At 44.9% G+C, this 8,381-nt stretch overlaps 1 long non-coding RNA gene across 1 annotated transcript; it reads right to left on the reverse strand.

Moving 5' to 3' along the window:
• Positions 1–434: 434 nt before the first annotated feature.
• Positions 435–7,278, reverse strand: LOC125409580 (uncharacterized). Its single transcript, XR_007234826.3, has 3 exons — positions 7,124–7,278; positions 1,162–1,315; positions 435–1,066 (listed from the first exon to the last, which is right to left on the reverse strand). It is a non-coding gene; the product is annotated as an uncharacterized LOC125409580 (long non-coding RNA).
• Between the last annotated feature and the right edge of the window lie 1,103 nt (positions 7,279–8,381).

The raw sequence follows: 8,381 nt of genomic DNA on the forward strand, positions 1-8,381 counted from the left end.
CTTGCTTGCTCTGTGATAATGGGACAGACTCAGTGTCTGTGAGCCCTTGATTTCACCTCTGTAAAACCGCTAAAGTGATAGTCTTCTTGGAGGAACTGTTGGGGGAGATTGGTGAAGATCGTGGTATAGAATGCTCAGCAAATGCTTTGTTGGGGAGAAATCTTTTAGGACTGGGTGTGGTGGAGTAGGCCTGCAATCTCAGCACTAAGGAGGCAGAGGCAGGAAGACTGTGAGTTCAAGAACAGCCTAAGGTTCATTGTGATACTCTGTTTCCAAAATCCAAAACAGGCATAGTGATGCATGCTTTTGATCCCAGCACTCGGAGGATTGGGCACTTGGAAGATTGCTGTGCGTCTGAGGCAAGTTTGGACTACATTATAAAAACAGAATGAAATAGAAACCCAAATCAACAAACAAAACGCCAAAAAGGACATTTTATTTTTATTTATTTATTTATTTATTTATTTATTTAAGTTATAGGTGAATGTATTTAATCTTAAAGTCAAAACTAGTCTGTGTTGATAGACTCCAACTTTGATGGCCACCCCACACAGTCTTGTTTTTTCCCTTTCTTTTAATGTTTAAACCGTTTAAATTTAGATATCATTCATACATTAGGAAATTCACCGTAAGTATTTTCAGCAGGCTCTGAGGCTGTCACAAATGTTTCGTTCCAGTTGGTTCTCCCCATATCTTAGTTGTCAGTCACTATAGTTCTCCAGCCCCACTAATTACTGATCTGCTCTCCCTGGATTTGCCTGTTATGGCTGTGCTGTGCAGATGGCACCATACCCACCACACCTATGTCTAAGATTTTATGGAACTCCAAAACTGTTTTCCAAAGAGCCCAGGACATTTTTATTCTCACTAGCAATTCACAGTTGGCACTGCAAGGCCTTCCCTACACTTCTGTTTGTCCTTGTTTTTGAGACAGGGTCTTCGGTGTCCAAGGTTGGCTTCCTACTTTCTACGTAGATGAGGTTGATCTTGGACTCGTGATCTTCCTGCTACCGAGGGCTGGAATTCCAGGCGTGTACCACGATGCCCTGTTTCATCAGCCCTCTTCCTTTAAAAGAAAACAAATTAAATTTTTAAAAATTCCTTGACTATGTCATACATGTATATATTTTGTTTATTTGCCACCCCCCCCCCCGCCATTACCTTCTCTTATTCCCTCTCAGTTCTGCTGGGAGCACCTTCCCAATAAGGCCTCTTGTTAACTTCATATCTTTTTCAGCCGGGGTCAGAGGATGGCCAGCAAGGAAGCAAAGTTTATTGAAGACAAAAGAAACAGTTCTCTGAAGCTGGGAGGAGACTGAAAAATAAGTTAGATAAGTTATGCTTTTGTTTATTTATTTTTTTGCTCTGTTTTGTTCTTATTTTTTGTGTTCCACTAAGTTTAATTAGGGATGTGTGCATGGATATGGGCCGAGGGATTCTTACTGGAGCATTGGTAACCTCCCAGTGGTTACACCACTAAAGAAAATGACTCTCTTTCCCCTCAGCAACTATTAACTATCTAACTCTTTTTTAAAAGATTTATTTATTTATTTATTTATTTATTATGTAAACAACATTCTGCCTCCATATATGCCCACATGCCAGAAGAGGGCGCCAGATCTCATTACGAATGGTTGTGAGCCACCATGTGGTTACTGGGAATTGAACTCAGGACCTCTGGAGGAGCAGCCAGTGCTCTTAACCACTGAGCCATCTCTCCAGCCCCCAACTATCTAACTCTTTAGGAAGAAGTGGTGCCCCATGAGTCCTTCTCCCATAACCTTTTTACATTTTTTTTTAAAATTATATTTTGTTGCTGGGAAGTGGTGGCCCACACCTTTAGTTCCAGCACTCAGGAGGCAGAGGCAAGCAGATCTCTAGGTTCGAGGCCAGCCTGGTCTACAGAGTGAGTTCCAGGGCAGGCAGGGCTATACAGAGAAACCCTGTTTCAAAATAGGAAACAAAACAAAAATTATAACTTGTTTATTGTGTGCGCGTGCGCGCACGCGTGCAAGACAGCTTGGGGGAGCTGATGCTCTCCTTCCACCATGTGGGTCCCAGGTACTGAATTCAGGTCATCAGGGTTGGCCACAGGCACCTTTGTTCATGGCGCTGTCTCAACAGTACCCACAGTCTCCTTCCTCTCTAAAGCTGCCTTTTATTGCTTCCTTTTTCATTCCTGCAAGGATCATTTTATCATGCAAGGATAATTTTATTTCAGTAACACCAAAGTTCTCAACTTCCTTCTATTCTTATTTGTTCCAGATAAAGTCTCACTGTGGCCCCGAATTCCTGATTCTTCTCCCTCCATTCCCAAGTGCTAGGGTTTCAGGCACGTACTGCCACACCTGGCTTCATGAGTCCCCATCAGTTACTTCTATCCCTTGTCTTAGTTGTGCAAACATAGCAACTGTCTCTACCTGTTTTTTACAATACAGACCACGCTCAGCCAGGCCAGTTTTCTAAGACTGAAGTACCACCATATTGCCCATCTGAGCCTGGGAGAGCATCCTGGTGGAACTCCAGAAAACGTTCTGAAGTCTGTAAGCTTTTCTCTTTTTTTAATCTCTGAATCTGTGACTTTTGCATAGACAACTCCAGGCACCTGTCTGCTTCTGGAAAGCTATTGTTCCAGCAGACGTGCAAAGCAGAAGGGAAAGTCAGCTTTAGCTTTTGGCATTTAAATTTGCATTTTAAAGTTAGCAAGAAGATGAAAAGAAATTAATAGCCAGTCTACGCGAAGGGCGATAGAGGATTATAATTTCTTTCATCCGTCCCTCTGACATGTCATGGAGCAGCCTGTAGACCAGATCACAGTTATTTTTTAATGTTTTAGAGGAGCCACTCTTGTTTGTGATGGTTTGAGATTTCCTGAGTGGGAAAAAGGAAATATGATGTTCAGGAAGCAGAAAGCCTGATGTCTGGTCCTTTTAGTCTGAGGCACTGTGGAAAACAAACTGTGACATAGGGAGAGCTAAAAAGGATTTAAATACCTAACACCCTGTTTGTCCCCCGTTCTGGCCGTGAGGCTTAGGGTTCTGACACCTGTACCTGTACAGAGTTTGCAAGCGTTCCAGAATGTACGTATGTCCGAAAGCCGGTGGAAGACTCAGAGGTGCTCAGAGGTAGAGAACTGGCAGAAAGCAGACGAGGGTGCACGGTGCCCTGTGTATAGGAACTCTGCTGCCCGAGATGAGACAGACCTACATGCTGTGGTTAGAGCTGGAAAGGAGCTCTCTAGACCAGCGACAGGATCTCAGAACAGCTTGTGGAGACATCGTACTGTCGGCCTCTTGCTAGGTCACCTCAGACAGACCACCTACACCCATTTTAATCCTGAGAGAGGATCTGGGGTGGATGGAAAGAAGGAGAAAGCCAGTCTGAGTGTCCCAATGACTGAACTGCTTGAGGACCTAACAAACGGAACTAAGGAGGACAGTGGGTCCCCTGAAAGGCAGAGGCTCAGGGGAAGATCACAGCAACAAACACATATGGGTTCTGCCTTGCCTTCATCCATCTTAGTGAACAATGAATAATTTAGCAATCCTGTTTTGGGTGGTTTTGAGAAGAGCAGACTTGCAGAAGCTTATAATCGCCTGCTTATATGTGTTCCTTTTCTAATAAATAAAGGCTCTTCAATGAAAGGATGTTGAGGTCAACACTCCACTCTCTCCAAACCCCTCCTTCAGAAATCCTGCCAAGAAGTGGCTCCTTCCTCTGAGATGCTCAGAACCACATCTACAGAGTATTTTAAACACAACCACTAACTTGTCACATGATTTCTCTTCTGTCTCTCCCCCCCCCACCCGCCCCCTTGCAGAGTCACCCGGAAGTTGCTTTTGCTCTGTTTTTTAAACCTGGTTCTATTAATTTGGCTGGATTTGGCTTATTGCATCAGTGGAGAAATCCAAAACAGGGGATTTCTGGTGCGGGAGAATTATCTGTATTCTGTCAATCATATTTTAATAAAACGCTGATTGGCCAGGCAGGCAGTATAGGCGGGTCAACCAGACAGGAAGTAGAGGCGGGGCAAAGAGAATAGACTAAGATTATGGAGGAGGAAGGTCCCTCCGGCACTCCTGCGCAGATCACTGAAGAAGCAACATGTAAGCTGCCCCCGCTGGAAAAGGTACTGAGCCATTATGGCTAACATAGATGAGAATAATGGGTTAATATAAGTTATAAGAGTTAACAAGAAGCCTGACGTAATGAGCCAATCAGTTTATAACCTGATGTAGACTCCGTGTGATTTTCCTTGGGACTTGCTGGCTTGTTGGGGTACTGGGCGGGACAGAAACCCCAACGAGCTGGTCCTCATGTTACAGATTTCAAAAATACTTATCAAAGGACTGCGTTTATGCTATGTGCCCTTGCTCACCCTGTTATGCTTCTGTATGTTCTTCAGGCTCTCCCTCTGGGTGTACTCATCTAAATGCATTTGGAAGGGGAGAGATTTCTGCACCCTGAGCAGCCCAGAGCTGCTGTCCTCACAGTTGACTCCAACGGAGGCCCTGCAGCTCAGAACAGAGCCCCACCCTGACCTGTCCACCATGTACTTACCCACCAGCTGCAACCCTAGAGTGTGTGTTGGAAGCTAGTGGTTTTAACTGAGTCACCATCCTAAGTAAGCGCCTTCGTGAACTGGAGAAACAGCAACAACAAAACTGGAAAGCAAGATGGGGAATGGGAGTGGTGAGCTCTGCCTTCCTTGTGCTGAAGGGCAGACCCAGAACAGTGGACGCCCCCTGCAGCGAGATATGTCTTTGTTCCGTTTCTTCATTTCCCTGTGAAGGACACCAAGGACAGAGAGACTCACTAATTTGGCCAGAGTTAGAGTGTTACTGGCCTGTGGACCAAGACTCTTGAGGTACCACAAACAAACAAAAACCATAAAAGAAAAAGGTAGCTCAGTGCTACAGTGCTCACCCTGATATGTGTGCCAGGCCCTGGCTTCAATTCCTGGTATTGTCAAACAACAGTAAATACACCATAAAGGTGTATACACCATAAAGGGTAGAGTTTGGTAGGTGTGTACCTGTAATCCCAGCACCTAGGAGGCAGAAGCAGGAGGATTTCCATGAGTTCAAAGCCAGTTTAAGCTATATAGTGAGTTCTAGCCCCGTCAGGCACACAAAGGGACACAAGTCTTGAAAGAAGCAGAAGAGGGGCTGTTTGGGAAGATGGAGGGGATTGTGGGAACGGAACAAAAGAGTATATGAGAATGAATATGAGGAAATAGGTTATGTATATTCATTATAAAACGTCACAAACCCATTATATATAAATAATGTAAAATTAAATTAGAGTCAAGAAAAAATAAGGAATACACGTCTACAAAAGTGTATCATTCTTTTTTTTTTTTTTTTTAAACAATCCTAGGCTTAGGTTTCCCAGTGTCCTCACCTACTGGCCTCTTCCTGGTCTTTGGGCGTTGCTATAGGAAGGGAGAGAGCACAGTCAGAGGTTTCCAGTTGCCCTCAGTGGCAACATTACATCACTGGTGATTTTATATTTAACCCTCTCCCCTTCCTCCCCTTTATTCGCTTCCTGCCATTTTTTTTTTTTTTTGAATCATATCACTCTCCTTCACCAAACTGTAAATGCTCTTTGGCAGTAGAGTGAAACAGAACAGAACAAAACAAAACAAAAACCAAGTCTTCCACAAAGGCTACCAAAACTGCTTTGTGGAAGGGAATGTCTTTGGCAAGAAATATATCTAGGGCTGGAGAGATGGCTCAGCGGTTAAGAGCACTGGCTGCTCTTCCAGAGGACCCAGCACCCACCTGGAAGCTTATACCTGTCTGTAACTCCAGTTCCAGGAGATCTGACACCCTCTCATAGACACCCTTGCAGGCAAAACACCATTGCACATAAAATGGGAGTAAATAAGTAGTTAAAAATGTTAAAAATAAATAAACAAACATGAATTTGAGAATATAAAAGAGTAGAAAGAAAAGAAATGAAGCCAGGGAGAGGAAATACGAAGAGCAACAGCTGTGAGAACAGCTTGGGGTATTGGTTACCACCTCCCCCATCCCCCTCCTGCCTTCTTTGAAACCTTCAGAAAAACTGATCCCTCTCACATTCTTAAAATTTATCCCACCCACTTTCTTTTTTTTAAATTTTTTTTTTTTTTTTGCCAATTCTTAGAGAATGTTATACACTGTATCTTGATCATATGCACCCCAGCTCTCCCCTTAACTCCTCCCAGATCCATCCACACTGCATTTACATTCACGGTTTACGTGTGTGGAAGGCCTTGGGTTTTATTCCCAGCCCCCTTCCTTTCTCTTTTAACAACAAAATAGGCCCACAACAGTAACAAGTCAGCCAGTCATTTGACTAAGTCACACTAATGCAACAGAGAGAGAGAGAGAGAGAGAGAGGAGGATGTCTTGTTGACTCTGAAGATGCAATGGTTGGTTGTGAGGGTCACATGGCAAGGCACTATACCAACTCTAGGAATTGAGAACCATCAATATCCAGCAAAGGAGTGGGGACCCGGTTCTACACCCACAGGAATCTGTGGACTTGAAAGAGGAATCTGAACCCCAGCTAGAGGCACAGAGCAAAGGACAGGTTGTCACACATTGGAGAAGGAGACACAGAAGCAAAGGAAGTAAACAAAAGTGGACAGCTTCTCAAGCAAATTTCCATCATGGACAACTAGAGCTGAGGGCTGCAGCTGACGGCAAGAGGAGGAGAGTCTCCCAGACTTCTGACCCTCCTACGGAAGTATCCCACCCAAACATTCTTTCTCTCTTCTCTCTCTCTCTCTCTCTCTCTCTCTCTCTCTCTCTCTCTCTCTCTCTCCCTGTGTGTGTGTGTGTGTGTGTGTGTAGGCAGCTCTTGTTCACCTGATTCTGTCAAACACTTTACTTGCAGTTATTAATCCAATTCTCCCAGCACCCTCTTTAGATAGAGATTATAATAACCATTTTACAAACAAGACCTACACTTCCAAAAGGTTAGCAACTTGCTAAAATCATGTAGCTACTACAGACTTAGCCAAGGACTCCAGGTTGATGACCAGGAAAACTCAGGCCTTTCTTTATCCTAATACCCCAGCCGTTTCAAGAAGTCCTGCTCCTCCAGTGTCCTTGAGTCTCAGCTTCAGTCCTACCTTTGACCACCAGCGTCTTTGACTGAGCTCAGGATGTGAGGTGGCCCTTTCTGCCCGTTTCTTGTGCCCCTCCCCACTACTGCCAAAGGTATTTGAGGGTTTGATTTGTAAGCCTGTGCGCAAACAATGCTGTAACTGCCGCTTTCTCCAGCTCAATGCAGTGTGATGGAGAGAGGCTGCAAGGCCAAGAGCGGCTAGGAGACTTTCAGAGCTGTGGAGCGTTGCCGGGGAAACAAGGAATTTGTGTGCAGCTTTGTTGTGAAGAGGCAGGGCTGGACCTGGCGGGCAACTTCAGAACAAGAGGCAGATTAACTAGCTCCCTCGCTGCACAACAAGTTTTTCTGAAGCTTGGACAGTGAGGAATGGCCCTCTCCAAGGACATATTTTTTCTCTTCCTTTTCTTTCTAAAGTTTCCTTAGGTGGCCTTTCTCTGAGTGGCTTCTGAGAAACATCAACTAGAAAGTGGAGAAGGAGTTAAAAGGCAGCCCTCACTTCACCCTGAACAGTGGTTTTGCTGCTTGGATATTTCTCTCGATATGACAAGACTCCCAGAGAAAAGGGCTTCTGTGGAGATAATGTATCTCCAAAAGTTGCAGGGTGTGATCCTGGGGTACCCAAGGGTCCTGGGTAAATTTTGAGAGGCTGAGAGGAGGTGCTCTCATTTCCCTCCTGGAAACTGAAAAATACATCAAAGCCTTTTGTGCTGAGAGTAAATATTTGATTTCTGAATAGAATTCTCACTCCCTCAGAAACCCAGAGGAACTCAGGCTTGAGGCTACGGTTGCTAAACGTGCCCTATTCAGCAGCTCTCCAGAGGGACAAAGGGAAGAAATTAATTGGCCTTAAAGAGTTGGAGAGAGCCAGTCAGCTTTTGCTGACCTACTTAAGATGTGAGGTCATTCTAGGGAGCATCTTCAGAGCTCTGCTCTTAAAAGGCATTGGTGTTGGCTCTAAACAGGCTGGGAAATCACAGGGAAGCCACAGATGATGCCCCTCTCCTCAAAAGCACCATTGTTTCCCTTCTCTGAGGTCCTCAGATGGTGTCAACCCACCAACAACATCCCAGGCAAGGATTTGTTCTCACCCGCCTCCCAAAGAGGGAGGCACAGGAATGAGAATCAGCTGGCCAGCATCCAATAATTGCCTACTGTGTGAAGAGAACTCTATGTCCTAAACATTAAGAACGGTGGACCATGGGTGAGGGGCACATTCAAAAGCAATAGCTGGCCTGGGGCTGGAGCTCAGTGGTAGAGCATGC

Source organism: Myodes glareolus, chromosome 4 (assembly GCF_982192425.1).
Source record: "Myodes glareolus chromosome 4, mMyoGla1.1, whole genome shotgun sequence".
NCBI lineage: Eukaryota > Metazoa > Chordata > Mammalia > Rodentia > Cricetidae > Myodes > Myodes glareolus.